This window comes from Vidua chalybeata, chromosome 13 (genome assembly GCF_026979565.1).
Source record: "Vidua chalybeata isolate OUT-0048 chromosome 13, bVidCha1 merged haplotype, whole genome shotgun sequence".
Lineage (NCBI taxonomy): Eukaryota > Metazoa > Chordata > Aves > Passeriformes > Viduidae > Vidua > Vidua chalybeata.
Window position 1 is genome coordinate 3,258,112 of NC_071542.1, and position 18,945 is coordinate 3,277,056.

Consider the following 18,945-nt stretch of genomic DNA (forward strand, 5'->3'; position numbering starts at 1 on the left):
AGTTCACGGAGAAGGGTCAATACAGAGCATCCACCTTGACTAAACATGAAGTTATGAAAAATATTTAAAAGTGGGATTTTGAACTCTCATTATCTTATGGAAAAAGGCTTTGAGGAAGACTGATCCCGATCTGCCCCAAGTGCCTCTACACAGCACTCACTCACCTTATACCACCCTCTGAAGCACAGTTTGCAGCTCACACACTCTCTATTACCATTATCACACTGCACTTTGCTCATACTTTGTATTACTATTATTTTCTTCTTTTCCAAGGATCCCTTTATGGGTTACATGAATCACACAGTTAATAGCCTTCTATTATCTGCAGAAGAAGTGTTGCCACTCCCAGCGCCTCTGGGAAGAGGGATAAAGCCCTCCTAAGTTTAAAGTCATGCTAAATGGCATTTGCTGTCAGACATGGCCGAGTTCACACTCCAGGTGTCAATCTCAACCCCGACCATCATGCAGTAATACTTTAAATAATAATAATAAAAATAAAATTAAAAAAAAATCCCCTCAAGTCTAAGGAGTTTACTTGCAAGATCCCTTTGATTCACATCTGAAGATGAGCTGCTTCAGTTCTTCACATTCTTTTGAAGAAAGGATACAAGAGCTGCTGGAGCACTCGCTGCTCCCAACCTGCACAGCAATGATGATTTGCTCCACATTCCCTCCTTACTATATGGGATTACTCAATCATTAACAGACTCTTGATTTACTGTAGTGTTCTTTCAAACAGCCAGCTCAGCTCATACACCTCTTCAGACCTAAGCACAAGCCAGTAACCCAAATGCAGATATTTAAGATCCTGTTTCCTTACTCGAAGAGCTCATCACATGCTCAGGTGACACCATGGCTCTCTAAAGAGAGGGAGCAACACTAAATTAAGCGGAGTAGTCTCCATTACTCAGGGCTTCTGCTGCTGCTCCTCAAGTTTTTCGGAAACTTCAGGGTTTTGCTGCTTCTGGTTCTCCCTCCTGGTTCTCCTCCTCCATGTGTGAACCCCACAACAATCCAGATGTGCCCCAAATGCTGGGGAGATGCCTGCAGCCTAGAACTGACATCAGGACAAAACAGCACCTCTGAAGGAAAACCCACACGTGCTCTCTGTACCCTGGAGCAACCAAAGAGCTGCAGAAACCCCTGGTGGTTTCTCCCCTTATCACACCCACTGCTGAGCAAGTCTAACTCATTACAGCAACAGGAGAAAACCAACCCAACAATACCTGGAGAACTCTGTGCCAGGTTAGAAACTCAGGGCAGTTCAGGAACAGTTTTGACAAGCAGTATATGGGAAAGGCAGGACAAAATCTCCCCTTTTGAGCACAGCAGGTACCTCTGCAGAGGTAACAGAAAATACTTCAATTGGTGAACATTCCACAATAGGATGTTTCAATCCCAGGGAAAGTATTGAAACACCAAGTTTCGTGTTTAGGTATGAAACTACATTAATGGCTCCTCATTCATGTTTAAAATTACTAGTTTAATTGGTCAATGTCTGATTAAAAATAGATTTTTAGCAGGCACAGATTAGGAAGCTAAAAAAGCAACCCACAGTTGGTCAGCCACAACATGAACACAAGGGACATACTGGGATCACCCCTATATATATATACACACATATACATGTAATTAGTATGACACAGAGTAGGACTAGGACATTAACTTGTGCTGCTTCACTCTTGGCTGTCCCTGCCCCATTCTGGGCTATCAGCTGATTGCCAGCCCAGCTGCCTGCTGGATCCCACACTGGGAAAGCTGAAGAAAGGCATTATGATCACCTCCTCCCACTTTCTGCATAAAAAGGTGGAATTTCAATAATTTTTCCCTTTTAAAGGGACCAAGAACTTTATGTTCAACTCCTTTCTTCATCCCTAATTTCCAATTTCATTTCCCTCCTTTCCATTTCTACCTATCCTCCCTGGAATGCTTTTACTCATAAGCCTCAGTACATTCTATAGCAAATCTTTGAACAGCACAGCATGGGAGGCCTGCAGATATGGACAGTATCCTGGAAACAGCTGGAGATTTCCCCTCCTGTAAGAATCCCTAAGGCATCCTCCAGAGCTCTTCAGAAATACCACCTCTTCATGCTACCCCAGGGTTCTGGAAAGGCAGGAGGTTCAAAAAGGTGGAATTAATAGTAGGAGAACACTTTTGTCAATTCTATCCACGACAATTGCAGATGATCCAGGGAGCAGCAAACTTCTGCAGTCTGCTCCAGGATCTGTCACTGCTGGATTACAGATGTTGGCCTGGACACAACTGCCCAGTCCTACCAACATTCATTTTATGGACATGCTGATCCTGGGTTTGTCCCACCACTTTTTCTGTTTGCCCAACTTCCTAAACCAACAGCTTCTACACAGCCCCAGAGCAACATTCCGAAGTCTGCTGCCTGCCTTTTAAAGAAATCCTCCCAATCCCAAAAGTCTCAGGCATTTTACACTGCCCGGGATAGGCAGCTTCTCATTCACCTTCAACTCCAATTTCTCTCTCCATTATGTATTCCAACCATGGTGAAGATGCAATGACCAGAAATGCACAACACAATAGGAGTAGTCACACACTCACCCACTGCAATTTACTCAGGATATTATTCAACGACCCTAATCCTTAATCAGATTAATATTTCAGCCTTCCAAAGAATAAAACAATGTGTACTATCTGTAGCAAGCAAGAAACCAGTGTGTCAACAACAACGGAGTCAATGCCAGGGAGATGAATCCCAGCAGCTCCAAGCCTTGCCCATGCCAACCAAAAGGGTTTTGCCACTCACCTGCAAAAGGATTTCTTTCACAAGGCAAAAAACCCCACACCACTCAGCGTGTTCCTGAACAGCATGGCAGACACCCAAAAATCCTGTTTGAGTACCCAGCAACTTTTCCCATTCAGCTGGCAGCGTGCTGCCAACTTCAGAGGAGTCTGGCATTTTTGGAGGATGGCAGAAGAGCTCTGGAAGTACTCTGAGTACTCCTGAGTACATATTGAAGGCATCTTCATTATGCTCGTAGGTTGAACTACATATTTAATTAGAAACAGCTTCAACAAGAAGTTGCTAAAGTTGAACATGGAGGATAAATCTCACTTCACACAAGGAGGCAAACCCACATAAGGAGGCACATGCCAGAACTGGCCACCTCTGTGCACCATCTCACACATACTACAAACTTCTCCCAGAAGCTGAAGTAAAGTGCTATTTTACACAGATAAGCTTCATGTTACCTTGAAGGTAAACATTACATTTCCCAGTTAGGAAATTGCACCTGTATGAAGCTGCTTTGATTCAACTTCAGCTTTCAAGCCCTAATCTTCAGCGTAGCTGTCAATTAGAAATGTCTGTTACCAAGTAATCTGCTCTACACACCACATTGTGTCTGTCTCCTTTGAAGCCTTACTACCCACTGGTGAGGATGGCTTTGTACCAGTAGATCACTCGTGAACCTTTTGCACTGTATTCACATCCAGATTTAATTCCTGCCAACAGCCACACTGGAAGCGTTGGCCAATGACAAACACAAAAAGCTGTTTGGCATCCTTGAGCCTCAAAGCTCCATCCACCACACAAAAACAGTGTTTACGTGTTGAGAGAGATACAAGTAGAAAGTCCTTGCAGCACAAGGTCATACCAAGCTCGCTGGAAGACTAAATTTAGCCACCTGTGCCTCAGGCAAGTCTGTTAGTTATGGGAAGCTCGGATACTGGTGTGGAGCACTGTTCCTAGGGTAAATCCCATGGAAGACTTAACTCCATTTAATTGCAAATGATCTTGAAGCTATTAATGGGGAGCCCAATCCATCAAAGAGGAGCTGTCTCTGAGTACCCCACAAACTCGGCACTGGGACACTGTGATCCTGTTAGGGCTGGTTTGCTTGAAACTGCTACATTCAGAGTGAGCAGGAGGAGCTCAAGAAGATTTAACAGATGGGGTTTCAGTGCAAATATATTTCAGAACACCTCCATAGCAAGCACATTTCCTCCTCTACCTCACCTCACACTACAGTTCTAACAGCTACACGAGAGCGGATAGACAAGAACTCAGGGATTATTCCAAGCTTCTGGAAATGTTAGCAGAGGCTGATTGAACAGTTTGTGAAGACAAGCCACAGTTTACCAAAAAGTGTATTAGCCAACACTTTTGTCAAACATTTAATAATTTTCCAAGCCAAAGAGGCAGAGGTGACTCAGCTTCTTCAACTGTGTTAGGTCTTAGGATCAGTATCAGCCACAAGCCCATGGAAGGACCACAGCAGTCAACTGAGGTTTGATAACCAGGATCACTGCAAGACTCCATCTGTAGGAAAAAACAAGTTAAAGAATCTGGTTTCAAGACACCACTGTGGAATTTCTGAACTATCTGCCTCAGCCCTACAGGCCTTCAGAGATGCTCAAGAACCTATTTTCATGCCAGAAACTCAAACAGAAGCACTAGCACAAGCATGCAAAGCCAGATTACTAAGATGACTGCACCAAGTCCAACCAGGCACAAGGTTTCTCACATTACATGTTGAGTGTATATGGTCCAAAAGGCATCTGGAAGTCACACTCCATCCCTTAATACCTCTGCAAACAGATGGTGTCACAGAAGGCTGCCTGAACATCCAACAGTCACCCTGCACATCACTGCTCTTACCAAACCTGTCCTTGCAGAGGCCCCAGCCAGGAGGATGCCATGACCCCCAGGTCCCCATCCAAAACCTGTAGCTATCACCACAGCAACCAAGTTCCCCCCAAACTCCTATCTTCAATCACATTGTCTCCTTAAAGTCAAAGCACCAGGAAGAACAGAACAAGTGGCTCCAAAACATTCCGCTGCCAGTCATGGATCATGACAGGCAAAAGCATTCTGGCATGCCCAGTAATTCCTAATATTTAGAAGGGATAAAAACCACCAAGCACCAGCACTGCACCCAGCAAATCCACACAAAACCAAAGAGCTGTGAATTGTGTTGGAGCCTAATACCAGTTTTGGATTTTAATCACAGAATACCAGGGATCTGAGCAGAGATATTCCCCCCAGAGATGATTTACCACACTGGGATTGCATCTATCACAAGTCAAACTGAAGCCTCAGCGCTGCCAACACTGCACAGAGCTGCTTCAGAATGGGAAACTGGTCAAAACCTTTCCAAAGAGAGGAGAGCTGGGAAGCAGTATCAGATGCCAAAGTGGCTACAGGCCTGATGTCAGCTGCAAGATGATCATTTGGAGAACCCAAGGGCCTTCAAAGCATCCAACCCAGCACTGAAGGTAAGCCAGCTGAGGTAGGCCGTGGCTAGAAAAACAAGAGAGCAACCAGGGAATGAAAATTATTCAGGGTGGGGAAGAATCATAAAATCATAGACTGATTTGAGTTGGAATGGACACTAAAGACCACCTTGTTCTACCTCCTGCCATGGGCAGGGACACCTTCCCTAGATTAGGTTGCTCCAAGCCCCATCCAACATGGCCTTGAACACTTTCAAGAACCTCACTACCTGGAGGAATGACACACAGCAGGTATTTTGGAAGTGTTTATTTCCATCTAAGAAGTTACTTAAAGCCCGTGCTGCCCCAGTCCCTTCCCCCAGCACAAACCAGAGTGCTGTGACCTGCCAAAAAGCGACAGCAAGAATGAGTCGGCATGAAACTCCTAAAGGCGAGACCTTTGAAGTCTAACCCGGACTTGAAAAGAGACAACCACAAAGCATGTGGCCTCTGCTTCATTAAAATAAGATGTTAAAGGTTCTTAAGTTTCATTTGCTCATTGAAACTTGTTGTTTTAAGATCTAGGAAATAAAAATAAGCTGCAGAAACTAAACTGGCCTTGTGCATTACAAAGGGAGACAGTTACAAGGTAACTAAGGACAGCCAAGATGGGATTGCTGCACAACAAAGCAGCTTGTTCCAACCTTGGGAATAGTCAAACTCTTCCACTACACTTGTCAGAACTGACATCTTCGATGAACAATATTAAAGCTGTATTTTAGACAACTTCCTCTCATTTGTTGTAATAGACCCAAATAAACAGCAATCAGATCCGGAAGGAATTTTGAGTGATGAGGAATGAAAGCTTGGAGATCCAGCAAGTCTGAGAGACTTCAAACTGCTACTCTTCCAAAACCCACCTAAAGAATTTTAGACATAAGAAATAACATTAATGGCTGGGCTCGATGATCTCAAAGGTGATGCCAACCTGAACAAGTCAATGAATCAATTTATGTACCCCTCCTTGCTGAGCATAAGATTAGACAGATTTCTTGTGTTAGTTTCCCGTGTTGTGAGCCCTCCATTAATGTGAAGGATGACAGCTGAAATGATCTGAATCTATCCTCTGACTTGTAACTCAGAAATGAATGTGCAAAACAAAGGAACACTAAGTTTTGCTTATTTCTACAAAGAAGATATTACCTGTGCCAGGGCCTCACCACCCTCACAGAAAAGAACTTCTTCCCAATATCAAAGCTAACCCTGCCCTCTGGCAGTGAGAAACCATTCTGCCTTGTCCTGGCACTCCAGGCTCTTGTCCCAACTCCCTCTTCAGCTCTCCTGGAGCCTCTTTAGGCACTGGAAGGGGCTCTGAGGTCTCCCTGGAGCCTTCTCCTGATGAACACCCCCAGCTCTCCCAGCTTGGCTCCAGAGCAGAAGGACTCCAGCCCTTGAAGCCCTTGGTCTCCTCTGGACTGGCTCCAGCAGCTCCACATCCTTCTGATGTTGGATCCCAGAGCTGGAGGCACCTCTGCAGGTGGAGTCTCACCTGAGCAGGGCAGAGGGACAGAATCCCCCCTCGCCCCTGTCCTGCTGCCCACACTGGAGAATCAGCCCAGGGCATGGCAGGGGTTAAATTATGAACTGAGCTCCGCAGCAAATCAGCAAGATGGAAGAGACCATCTTTTCTAACATAAAATAAATAGCTCCAGGAAACATGTCAGACAGGTTGGTTTCACAGAGTTCAAATAGGTTTCTCCTACAACTCGATGTAACTACCTCTGGCACTGATGTACAGCAATTCCTTGTGGGCTGGGAAAAAGGAGTAGCTATATAGGAAGCAGGTATTTCAGAGTTTTTTTAACCTCAACACAAACTGCATGAACTCCCAAGGCTTTATCACTAGACATTAAAACATGTATATAGGACAGCAGCTACTCAGGATATTCAATAAATGATGTGGTCTCCTCTAATGCACCCCACACAACGTGGCCAACTCATCTAAGAGAGTTACAGAGACACGATAACCTCAGGAAAAAGATTTGGGACTGCAGAAAAACCTTCACATCTTTGTAAACAGCCGCAATATTCCCAGCCTAAAGGAATGTCATAATATAACTGTAAGAAGAAGGAAAAAAAAAAAATGAGGAGAGCAGAGGCAGACAGGAAAACAATTTTCCCATCTCCCTGGTGAATATCCCCAATTCCTGCATTAAATGCTCAGAGTAGCAAATCCAAGCTATTCAATTGTCTTCCACAACACAGAAATTGTCAGGCTGATCTTGAGGGTGGAATCACTGTCAACTTCTCAGGCTATTAAGCTGTTCTCCTGAAGAGATTTGCTCAAAGATGAGCAAAGCAAACCAGAAGATTCAGACAGGTAAGAGACACCTATGCAATGCAGGAGACGGGTTGCTCCAAATGGATCTGACAAGAAGGAAGAACATACCAAAAGCCAGGAGAAAATGGTAATTTCACCCCAATTGAGTTTCATTGTTGCTTTTGCCGATTTCTATGAAAAGGGGAATTATTTAAAAGGTAGGAAGAGTCTGATGAACCAGAAATTAAATGGGCCACTTAACAAGGAATTCAAATATCTCCTCCCTCAAGTGAAAAACAAAGGTCAGGGGCTGGAGGGTGTTAATGTGGAACAGAGATGAAGTAGGTACAAAAATTCTGAGATGTTACCACTTCACAGAATCCCAGAATGGGTTGGGTTGGACGGATCTTAAAGCCTATCCTATTCCATCCCCTTGTCATGGGCAGGGGCACCTTCCACTATCCCAGGTTGCTCCAAGTCCCATCCAGCCTGGCCTTGGACACTTCCACGGGTGTGGCAGTCACAGCTTCTCTGGGCAACCTGTGCCAGGGCCTTACCACCCTCACAGGGAGGAATTTCTTCCCACTAACCCATATAACCCCATCCTCTGGCAGTGGGAAGCCATTCCCCCTTGTCCTGGCACTCCAGGCTCTTGTCTGCAAGGGCACAGCCAGCAAAAGAGGAGGGAAGTGTCCAGAGGTAAAATTCAGGCCGAGAATAGGAAGGCAATGAGCAAGAGTTGTGTGACAGCATCTCAAAGAATGGCTTTCACACTTGGGCTTGGATTCATTAGGATCTGAGAAGGTTTGGGGACAACTGAAAGCCTGTAAAAGAACAAGGACTGAATGGATCAAAACAGCACCATGACAGTGGCCCCTGCAATCAAAATCAAAGGTTCCTCTCACACTGCAGAAGAGGAAAGCCAGCAGATCCAGAGAAGAGTATATTTGAGGAGGATGCATCTTTGGGGGGAAAGAAGGTGATTCATAAGAGCCTCATCTCCTCAAGAACTCCTACAGATGGGACAAGAATTAGCCATGTGAAAATCCACAACTAGGAAAAAAAATCAACACAGTGCAAGTCAGATGGAAAGACAAAAACAAGGGTCAGGAGTGTTTCTTCACAAATGCTGCAAGTCTAAAAGTATGATGGAAGAACTCAAATGTCTGGTTTGCAAGAGAACATAGTAAGTTCATTTAAAACACAGTGGAGAGCAGAGGAGCCACTAGACATTAAAAAGACACAAGGAGTAAGCAAACATTTAGAGGAGCTAAGCTGACACCACCATTTGAGCACCTCAAGCTTTTTGTGTCAACAAGAAATCCCCTGTAAATCAGAATTACAAGTTTAAACCAGAAAAGCAGAGCCTCAGAGCCTCACTGGAGCAGCAGCAGCAGCTGTCACACCATCACCAGTGGGCTGCCGAAGCAGGACACACAGCGTTAACCAGGCTCCGTGTCCCCCCATGTCACCAGAGCAAATGCCAGGTCAGTCTGTGACACCAGGACCAAGTTCTTAAAAGTAAAAAGTGATTCCTCCCCAGAAGTGGAGATGAGAGAAGCAGCAACTCATAGAACCATGGAATGTTTGGATGGGAAGGGATCTTAAAGATCCTCCTGTTCCACCCCCTGCCATGGGCAGTGACACTTTCTACAATCCCAGGGCGCCCCAAATCCTGTTCAGCCTGGCCTTGGACACTCCAGGGATGGGGCAGACACAGCTTCTCTGAGCCACCTGTGCCAGGGCCTCACCACCCTCACAGAGAAGAATTTCATCTTAACATCTAATCTAAATTAATGCCTGCCTTCACCTTGAATGGCAGTTGGAATATTGGTGTGAGCCCTACAGTGTGATCTGACCAAGCAATCAAAGCCAACCCATCTGTACAGCAAGGCTAAATGTCCAAGAAGGAAACAAAATCTGAATTTACAAGCTTTTAGTAAGGGAAAAAAGGTTAGAAGCCACATGATCTATTATTGTGTTAATGAATCATCAGACAACATCTCCCAAAAAATAAAATTGTGTTTTATACATACTCTGTTGAGCTTGGCCATCTCCTCTCTCCCTGCTTGACCCCAGAAATCAGGCTTTTGGTGGCAAAAGATGAGGTGACAGCAACAGCCTCACTTTACCCCAAAGCCATACAGGAGGAGATGGGGAAATGCCCTTGGTTAAAGCTGGTACCCGAAAGTCTCTTGGTCCAGCTTTCACAGAGTGATTCAGCAGAGTCTGGACAACCCCAGGCCAGGCAGCTATGCTGGGCAAACCAGAGCTGGCCTAAAGACCAGCCTAAATTGCTCCAGGGCTAATTATATTGTACAAAATGAAGCCATGTCTCAGGAGACAGGGGGCTGTTGTCTTTTTTACCCTTCTCCTTCTTCCTTTTGCAGTGGACAGAGCACATCAACAAGGGAAAAATCAGCTGATACACTCCATTGAAAAAAGCAAGAATACTATATGTCAGAATCCATCAAAACTGTCTGGAGAGAAAAACTACAGGATAAAAGGAAAAATCTTTCATGTACATAAATAACTGGTAAAGAAGGGGGAAGAACATATCACTGGTCCATTCTGCAGCAAGGACTCACCAAAGGATTCTGCTTTACACAGAGCTGTGTTACTAAGATGACAACATTTGGTACTCTGAATAATTCAGGATGAGAAGTAAATAAGAGCAATGACTCCAAGGAATTGCAGTAAAATCTCGTGATATGAGTGGGTGATACAATTCACAGAGCAGCACATCAGGAACAGCCACCCTAACGTCAGCTTCAAGAGACACGACAGACTGAACTGATGCCAATCCTAGGTAGCAGGACTACAGCAGAATATTCCACCGAAAACATGGCTCCATGGTTTTAAGATCACTAATGAACAAGCACAACATTTGTAATTACAGAGACAATAATATAGGATAAAATACTTCTAAAAAGGTATCTGTACCATAAATATAACCCAGCATGTCTGTCAATGTCCTCCCTTGTCCTGTGCCCCACTCCTCCTGCCTTACCTGTCTCAAGGAGGCTGGAGCAGAGCTGGCAATGACATGAAATACAAGAAGAGCCACAGAAGGTCTAAATATACGAGGACAATTCAGCCAAGAGACTACCAGGAATGGAAAAAGTATTTTCCTAAAATTACGAATATCATGAAGAGAAGTGTGAAGGTTCCTAAATTCAACACCTGGCTCAGGGAGGTCATGAACTGCTGGAGAGAGAAAAATAAAACACTATTTCTCTGGATTAGATCTGCTGTGTTTGTGTTCTCCCCTCCCCAAGCATCTGCTCCTGGTTATCAGTGAGCAGGATACTAGGCCAGATGGATTCCTGGTCTCATCTGGTAGCACTTTTTAAGGCATTACACAGGATTTCATCTGTTAACCTGAAAATGCACAGTGGCTGATTGCTTCCTAAGAGCTGGAAAAGGGAGCAGCGTCAGGGCAGGGAAAGCAGCAAGTGGCTGTGGACTTAGGATCTTGCCCAGCTCACAACTCCCCTCAGAGTGGAGTTCTGAACCTGCTATATAATATACAATATTTTCCATTGGTGACTCCAGCACAGCAAACCAAGTTGTTGCCAATACAGAGAGCTGGAACAGCATGAAAACTCCTATGGAAGAGCATGATAGATGGGCTGGAATGAGGCAAGGTCACACACTTCAGACTTCACAAAAAACACTACTATGAACTAAAAAGCTCTTTAATCCAAGGAAAAAGAGAGACAGGTTATTAGCTTGTTGCCATGGCCCATGAGCCATCAACCTGTCTCAGACATGAAGAATATCAGCACAAAGGACTTCTCCATGGCATGGCACAGCATCCCAGAGAGCCCTCCCCTGCTATTCCCTGCCCTGCTCCCTCAGGGATTAGCTCTCAGCAAACACACGCAGGGAAGAGAGCAACAGAGAACAGGGAGAAGAGTGACTGTGGTTTGAAAATACAGAGCCAACAGCTGGGCCAAGCTTTTCAATAGCACCAATGGAAGAAGAGCTGATTTACAGGAAGCAACTCTGGCATAAACACGGGCAGGTATGTCCTAGTTAAATGTATTGTGAGAATCTGGTGTGAGTTTCCAGCCCTCACGTCCAGAAAACAGAACTTGCACAAAACACAGCAAGGAGCCCAAACTTGTGAGGACTTTTGGCCAGCAGTTGGCAGATAAGACTCCTCTTCCCCACCACGCAACAGCTCCTAAAGAATGCAAAATGCGCCAGCCCAGTCCAGAAAAAGTGATTTCAGGGCAGGAACTGTTTAAAGAAACACTTGTATCTGAAAAAAGCTTAGGTTCTTATGCAGGGTGTGAGCATAAAGCCCTGATTTTATCAGGCCAATAGTCTAAAATTGCACTGGAGTCAGCAAGATTTTTGCCAAAAAGCTGGAATATCAGTGGAGCCGGGGTGCTGCTACACCAGCGGCCAGAACTTTAACATGGAAACTGAGATTTCCCTGGCACCTCTCACCTTCATCCTCCACTCTTCTTAAGTACATCTGCATGGTTTTTTACTAATAATGATTTATTTTATTACACACCATGATATTTAAATTCTTTTCTTATCTGGTCACACCTTGCCAGCAGTCACCTTCCCTGAACAAGAACTTCTGCTGATATTTATCATTGGCAGCACCTCCAGCTCATCCCTGACTCCAAGAGCTCCAGTGTGAACCCAGATTCACAATGCAGTGTGTGCATCTCTCTACAACAGCAATGTCATGAAACCCAAACTCTCTCACCAGTAACACTTCACCACCCAGGTGGCACTTCTAAAACTTGAGCCACTGGCAAGCACTGAGGAATTTTGCAGCCTGAATCTCTGCAAACTCATAATTCAAAGGCGCTCTTTGTGTGTTTTGGAATGTCTGTGGGAAAATGCTGCTAATATTTGATAAGAGCTTCTCAACAGGAACAAAGGTCATGATTCCCAGTTCACCCATCATCTTCTCCCAACAGTTACCAACACAGCACTGAACCAGGGATGTAGAGATGGTTTATCTGGGTAAATCACAGCCAGCAGCTGGGGAGCTGAGAGAAGGAAAGGGCAGATCTTGAAGAACTTGGGGAGTGGCTGCACAAGCTGACAGGCATTAGGTCACTAGTAAAAAAACCCAGTCAAGTCTGAGGTCACACCCGTGACAGTGGGACTTCAGGCAGGTCACAGAAACCAGAAATGAGTGAGGTAGAAAATGTCACATGAAGTCGGGCACGGGAGGCAGCTCAACAGAGCTTGGACTCTGCTCAGAAGACTTCCCAGGAACAGAGAAGTCACTGTCGAGAAAGGCTAAAGGGGACTGTTGGTAGCCGTGAAACATTTGGAAGGGAAGATGTCACCCTCCTGAGGCAGTTGAGGCTGTCCCATCCCTGGAAGTGTCCAAGGCCAGCTTGGACGTGGTTTGGAGCAGCATGGTCTAGTGAAAGGTGCCCCTGCCCATGGCAAGGGGTGGAATGAGATGACATTTAAGATCTTTCCAACCCAAACCATCCCGATTTCATTATTTGGATAAGACAACAAACCCCAACCCTTAGAGTTCCACAGTGTGCCAAACAGCATATGGAAATACTTCCCAGACGTAGAGGGGATAAATAACTTCTTCACACAAATAAGTTGCTGATACACCTCCAGTTACATGGAGCACTTCGCTTCCTCACACTGGGAACACCCCCAGGTTCAGCAGTTCCCAAGGCACCTCCAGTTCCTTCCCCGGCGGGTCTCTGCCCCGCACTCCCGGGACAGTCCATCAGCTCGGGCTGCCCCGTTCCCCCGACTCCAATCCCACCGTTCCGTCCCGCCGGGCAGCACCAGCCCAGCGCCCCGAGCCCACCCCGGTTCCCCTCGCCCACACCCGGGGGGGGGGGGGGGGGGGTGAGCTGCGCCCCCGGCCGCCGCCCCGCGGGGTCCCGCGGGTCGCCCCACGGCGGCTCCTCCGCCCGGCCGGCCGGAGTCCTTCCCGCCACACCGGGAGGGCTTGGAGCGCCGAGCCCCGCGGAGCCTCCGCCGCGGGCGGGCCACGAGAACCACCCCCCGCCCGGGCCCCGCCACCCGCGCCCCGCGACCGTACCTGCTCCGCCGGCGCTGCGCTCCCCGGGCGGGCCGGGCCGGGCTGGGCCGGGCCGGAGCCGCCGCTGCTCTCCCCGCGCCCGCCGCAGCTCCTCCCTCACGGCACTCGACGGCCACAGCCCGACCCGGCAGCGCTCGGTGCCGGCACCGCCCCGCGCGGCTCCGCCCTATGGCCGCGCCGCGCCCGCGCCGCTTCCGGGGCACCGCGGGCCCTGGAAACCGCGTGGCGTTGCCAGGAGGAAGCGGCGGGCGGGAAGAGTGGCGGGACAGTGGCCACGGAGGTACCGCTCCCGGCCGGGTTGAGCATCAGCCGGGCTCAGCACCCGCCGGGGTTCAGTTTCAACCGGGGCTCAGCATCCTCCGAGGCTCAGCTTGGCACTCCATTGGGACTCAGCATCCTCCGGGACTCAGCATCAGTCGGGCTCAGTACAAACCTGGGCTCAGCACCCAGTGGGGCTCTGCATCCTCTGGCGCTCGGCATCAGCCGGGGCTCAGCTCAGCACCCCACTGGGGCTCAGCATCCACCAGGCTTCAGCACCCACTGGGGTGGTCCCTTCCAACCCAAACCATTCCTTGAGTCTGTGGAAGAGAAGCAGAAACCCACTGGGGTTGTCACCTGGATGCTCCCAGGCTCATTCTAGTGAAGAACTTGGCATTTTCCCGATGGATGTTTTAAACTGGCATATTCATAGAACCATGGAATCCCGGACTGCTTTGGGTTGGAAGGGACCTTAAAGACCATCTCGTTCCCTTCCTGCCGTGGGCAGGGATACCTTCCACCCAACTAGGTTGCTCATTCCTTGAAAATGTTTAAAAACACCATGAGGAAAACCTTCTTCCCTGGTGTGCAGGCCTCCAGCCTGGGGACAATCCCATTATCCAGCCACACACATAAACAGCTTGCCAGCATATGGGCCCTACCAAGGATAAACCAAAGGTTTATTTGGAAAATGTGTTCAGATCCATAATTTAGGCATTACAATTATTTATTTCCCCTACTACCTCGTAATCCTGAGACCAAGTTTGGAAATTTTCCCCTGATGCCATAGTTAACTGGAAAACAAAGCCCAGTTCTAATAAAAATGGACATTTCACTTTAGGTTTTTGCTTTCTCTATTCAGAGCTATATGCATTTGCCTGACTCAGTATAGATTTATTAAAAGCTTAATATTTCTTATTAAACCTTTTAAGTTGTCAATATCAAAAGTAGAATGTGTCAATCCAGCCACCTGAAAAGCCTGTCCTGGCAGCATCCTGTCAAACCTTACCCTGAGCCTCTGCTCCACAATGAGTTTATTTTGCTTATTCTTTGTGCTATTATCTGTGGAAAATAATAATAATGTGGATATCACAATATTGACAATATCTTTGATGAAAGGGAGAGGCATTTTTGCAATTCAGCTTCCATTTTTTTATGCTCTGAACCATCTGGGCATTCCCAAAGAACATCTTAATTCTGAAAAATTATTTATCATCAATTTTAGTCCGAGTCGTTCTTCTGCTAAGTCCTATTAAATGTGTGGATTCTCGTTAGCCCTGCGATAATCCCTTGGGAGTGTATCTGAACACCAGCCTGTGTGTTGAATGAAGGCGGGGGGGCGGGGTCAAAGCTGACCCAAAAACATTTGGGGTGAGTGAGGAGCACCCCAACAGAGGTTCCTTGCCTCCTCATCCTCAGCCCAGACAGGTGAGATTCCAGCCTGATTCCCAAGCGCCTCTTTATGAACAGAAAGGAAACATCCTGCTTTTCTTTCTGCATCTCCGGTCGGGATGAAGCGGCTCGTGGCCGCAGGGCGGCTGGAGCTGGTGGGCAGGACAATTCCCCTTTGTCCGGAGCAGCCAGAAGGACAAAGAAGCTCCTGTTGAGGATCGGGCACAGGGAGGCACCACCCCAACACGCCAGCGTGGGCAGGGGGACCCTGCAGACAGACTTCATATCCCTCTGAGTAATGTCCGAAGGGGAAAAAAGCAAAGTCAAAGGAAAGACAAAGCTTAAAAGTGCATGTTTTGGCAGAGGGGTGAGAGCAGAGGAGGTACCAAGGTCTCACCCGTCTCTCTTCCAATAGAAACAGCCCTGTAACCACTCAATCCAGAGCAGGAATATACACGAACAGGTTTGGAATTTACCAAAATTAGTAGTGCTCTAGAAGGAGTCGAGTGTATCTCCCTTGACACAAGCAGGCAACACCTGAACTCTAAAGCAGCGTCCACAGCAGGGAGGCTGCACTCCAAAGACTGGGAAGTCAACAATCACAGCTAGAAATGGAACATGGTCTGGTAACAGAAAAAGCCTTGAAAATCAGGATAAAACTATGAAACCCCCTCATCTGGGGATGAGATCCCTGAGATTTGGCAGTGGATTTCCCATGGCGGGTTAAGAGGTCGGCAGCCTGACAGCTGATGGCCCTGCTCCCCTCCCCTCTGTCTGTGTCCCCATGGCCCAGACATCTGCTGTCCCCGCCGAGCAGCTGCCCCCCTGTGCAGCCCTGGCTGCAGGACAACAGCAGGAGATCCTTCCTTCCAGCTAAATCCAACAGAAATGTGCTGTCTGTCCTCTTTTGGACTTGAGGGGAGAAGGGAGCTTTTGAGCTTTTTCTGCCAGTAAAAGCTCCAAAATGCTCTGGAGCAGCAGCAATTTGTAATTATCCCTATGAGAAAAAGGAAAAGCTTTAGGCTATGGGGATAAGATAGGATGGCATCTGTTTCATCACTGTCTCTTGCCCAAACAAAGATCATTTTGCCCTGTAAAATTTAAAATTCAATATATTAGGCTCTCAGGAATTCTTATTTCCTAAACACTTTGTTTGCTCACTTTGCAGCTGTTTTTGGAGCATCCAACAGTTCCTGCTGAACCACATGCCCAGTTGTGCCAGCAATGACCCCCTGAGCTCTCATTTGTGATGTGGTACATCCAACATCCCCTGGGGAAAAGTGTGGGTGCCCCAGCCTGGGTCAAAAGGAGCTCTTGGACCTTCAGGCATGAATAGCAGGCTCAGCTGAGAACAGTTTATTGCTCATTAGTGCTCGCAGGGCTGTGATGTTCTCAAGGTCAGGGGTCAGATAAATAATTTGGACTACTGGAAGAAAATTCCATGTGTTGGGATGAAAATAAAATCTGCTGGGGTAAGTGGGATGCCCTCACTGCCCATGCCTGACCCTCCAGCACTGCTGGGTTTGAGGAAGCCACGGGGATTCAGCTGGTGACACGGCCGGTGATTTTGTTGAAGCTATTTCCTTACCTGTCAAGATAACACAGACTCAGGAAATGAGCAATTCCAGCCTCTCGTCCATACATTTATATATTCTCTTCACGTTTCCTAAACAAACTGGTCCGAGGCAGAAGGCGCCTTGCCTGGTCCCTGGCACAGCCCAGCGTTTGTAGCTGAAGCTGCTGCTGACATCTATGGTCAGCCTGGGGTACTGGTGTTTAAAAGTGTCGGAGTCACGGGCTGGGTTGGGTTGGAAAACATCCTTCAATTCCTCTCAGTCCACCCCCTGCCATGGGGTGGCCACTAGCCCAGGGTGCTCTAAGCCCCATCAAACCTGGCCTTGGATGCTTGCAAGGATGGGGCAGCCACAGCTTCTCTGGGAAATTTGTGCCAGGGCCTCAGCACCCTCACAGGGAGGAATTTCTCCCCAATATCCTGTCTAGCCCTGTCCTCTGGCAGTGGGAAGCCATTCCCCCCGATCCTGTCACTCCAGGTCCTTGTCCCAAGTCCCTCTCCAGCTCTCCTGGAGCCCCTTTAGGCACTGGAAGGGGCTGTCAATGAGTTGTGGTGTTCATATGGATTTAACCAAAATACCATTTACTATAGAATAATCCCTTAAAATCACAAGAAATTACCTCAGAAATGAAAACTGCTCTGAAGATATAAAAGTAATACTGACTGGATTTCCAGCTGATTGTTCCCCTTAGGAGTTTCTCTGGGCCACACCTCTTGCCCTAAGACTGTAGAAATCCCCTTTCACAGGGAAAACCTGTTAGGTGCTGTAGCATTACACCCAGTACAGTGATACAGACAATTTATCTGTAAATTAATTTTCAACACTGTAAATGACCCCTCTTTAGCACATTAAATTTCACTATTAATTATACTGTTGGACTGAAGCACTTGAGATTGATGGAAATCCTTCAGCACAGGTGTCAGCATGGGTGCAGCTCTCTCAGCATTCTAAGACCCACACAGTGGCATTTTAAGGAGATTTTTATTGGAACAACAATAGCTAAGAAAAAAAAAAAAAACAGAAAACACAACCAGGCAAGGACTTAGAAACCTCTTACAAGGCTGGGCTCACCTATAAATTTTATTTTGGGTTGTCTGAAGCTCCTGAGCTTTAGCACTATCTTCCTTTCTGATTTTTTTCCCTCGTTTTCAGAAGAGCTGGGTGCTGTTCCTGTTTCCCTATAGACTCAAAGATTAGCAGCAGGGGCACAGCTGGAGCTAAATCAGCTCCAGCTCCAGGGAGGGTGGGTTGAAGGTCACCATCCCATATTCCTCTTGGGGCAGGAAAGAAGCCAAGTAAACATCTTCTCCTGCATTTTGTTCTTATTGGAAGCTCAGCTTTAAGACTGCAGGTCCTGTTGTAAATATTTGGATTTTATCTGTGCAGATGGAGCATATTTATTTGTTTATTAGAGGCAAAAGCAGTTTAGTTGCTCCTTAATACCAAGTTTTGTTCTTTCCTGAGGTTCCCAGCAGCGTGGGTGTGTACCACAGAGGCACATATTTGATCCCAAGCTCCTCTGTGCACCTCACATCCCTCCACAGCCTCGTTGTGTTCCAGCTCCATCAGATTTTATCTGTTTAATGATGTGTGAGAGCAATCCAGCACATGAAGGACATGGAGCTGTTGGAGTGAGTCCAGAGGAGGCACCAAAACATTCAGAGAATGGAGCAGCTCTGCTGGGAGGAAAGGCTGGGTGAATTGGGATTGTTCAGCCTGGAGAAGAGGAGCTTCAGGGTGACCCAACTGTGGCCTTGCAGTACCTGAAAGAGGCAGCAAGAAACATGGGAGAGAGGCTATTTTTACAAGGGCCTGGAGTGCCAGGACAAGAGGGAATGGTTTCCCACTGCCAGAGGGGAGGGTTAGATGGGATGTTGGGAAGGAATTTTTTTCCCCTGTGAGGGTGTGGAGGCCCCTGGCACAGATTTCCCAGAGAAGTTGCCCCATCTCTGCAAGTGTCCAAGGCCAGGACTTGGGCTAGTGGAAGGTGTCCCTGCCCATGACAGGGGGTGAGCTTTGAGGTCCCTTCCAACCCAAACCATTCTGGGATCTGTGATTCAGGTCTCCATGAGCATTGCTCCTTGATGGGCAGCTCCTCATCCTTCCCCCTTCCCACCTGGCAGCTGCACAGCCCTGATGGAGCAGCTGATCATGGATAACAG

General features: G+C 47.2%; 1 protein-coding gene across 2 annotated transcripts in view; it reads right to left on the reverse strand.

Annotated features, from left to right (window-relative positions):
• The window catches only part of CSNK1G1 (casein kinase 1 gamma 1), a 101,262-nt gene extending 87,587 nt beyond the window's left edge, over window positions 1-13,675 (reverse strand). The window contains exon 1 of one of the 2 annotated variants that reach the window (XM_053954771.1): window positions 13,560-13,675. The gene's annotated coding sequence lies outside the window, so the exon portion shown is untranslated. The remainder of the gene's footprint in view (window positions 1-13,559) is intronic. The other variant, XM_053954772.1, reaches the window with a different exon arrangement.
• Window positions 13,676-18,945: the final 5,270 nt, after the last annotated feature.